This window comes from Pimephales promelas, chromosome 2 (assembly GCF_988280905.1).
Source record: "Pimephales promelas chromosome 2, fPimPro1.hap1.1, whole genome shotgun sequence".
In the NCBI taxonomy this organism is placed as follows: domain Eukaryota; kingdom Metazoa; phylum Chordata; class Actinopteri; order Cypriniformes; family Leuciscidae; genus Pimephales; species Pimephales promelas.
The window spans coordinates 51,233,707-51,234,888 of NC_142770.1; positions in this window are offsets into that span (position 1 = coordinate 51,233,707).

Genomic DNA, 1,182 nt, shown 5'->3' on the forward strand with positions numbered 1-1,182 from the left:
GGGGGGCCCTCCTAGAGGCCCCCAATACCCCCGAGTGTGGAGCCCCAACTCGGCTCACTTTTCGAGTTACAGCCGGTCAAAGTTGAAACTTTAAAGGGCCATATCTCCGGAACCAAGCCGAGTTGGGGCCCCATACACCCGGCGTGGGGGGCCCTCCCAGAGGCCCCCAATACCCCCGAGTGTGGAGCCCCAACTCGGCTTACTTTTCGAGTTACACCCGGTCAAAGCTGGACAGGAAGTGGCCGTATCTCGGGACCGGAAGGTCCCCGTGGCTCGGGACGGCGGGAGGAGCAAGGTCCCCGAGAGCGGGCCCCGCACCCGCCGCCGCGAGCCGCTGGGACCTCCCGGTCCCGAGATGGGCCCCGTTACGCGCGGGCGACTTTCGGAGAAAACGGCCCGTATCTCGGAGAGGGGAGGTCCCAGCGGCTCGCCCTTTCGGGTGTCGGGGGCTCCCCACGGGCCCTCTCGGACCCCGCCTGCCCCGGGCCCCTGGGACCTTTCCTTCCCGGGCGCCCCCCCGACACGTCGGGCCCCTTTTCTCCGGGACCCGGGGGCCCCGGAGCTCGGGGGCGGGCTCTTTGCGAGGGGCCCGCCGGGACGCCACACTTGACCCGAGTCCGGTGTCTCTGGGCCGCCGGGTCCCCGAGCTACGGGCGTTCGAATTCGGGGCCCGAAAATCCCTCAAAGTCCGAAAACGTGCAGTGGGCGGGGACTTCCGGGGCCCCGGAGGCTCTGACGGCACACCCAGGGAGGTGCACCGTCCTCGGGCACGGCCAGGTGGCCCCCCCGGGGTCCTGGAAGTCCCCCCGCCCCCCGGAGACACCCACACCCACACCCACCCACCCACCGGACGGGAAGATTCCGTTTTTCGCCGATATCTCGAAAACGGCCGGGCGAAAAAATTTCAAACTCGGGTCTTCCGTAGGCCTCGGGGGGCCCTATCCAAAGAGGCCACCCGCGTCCCCGGGGGCCTCGGGGTCAGGGAGTTAGGCCCGGTCAAAGGCGCGGCGTTTTTGGCTTATATCTCGCGAACCCCCGGGCCAATCTTCCCCAAACTCGAATCGACCGTAGTGCCGGACGGGGCCTTTCGAAAGAGCCCACCCACGAGGTCCAACTCGCCCGGGTCCCCGAGTTATAGCCGTTCAAAGTCGGGGGTCCCGGCGAACGGCGATCCGGTAGGGG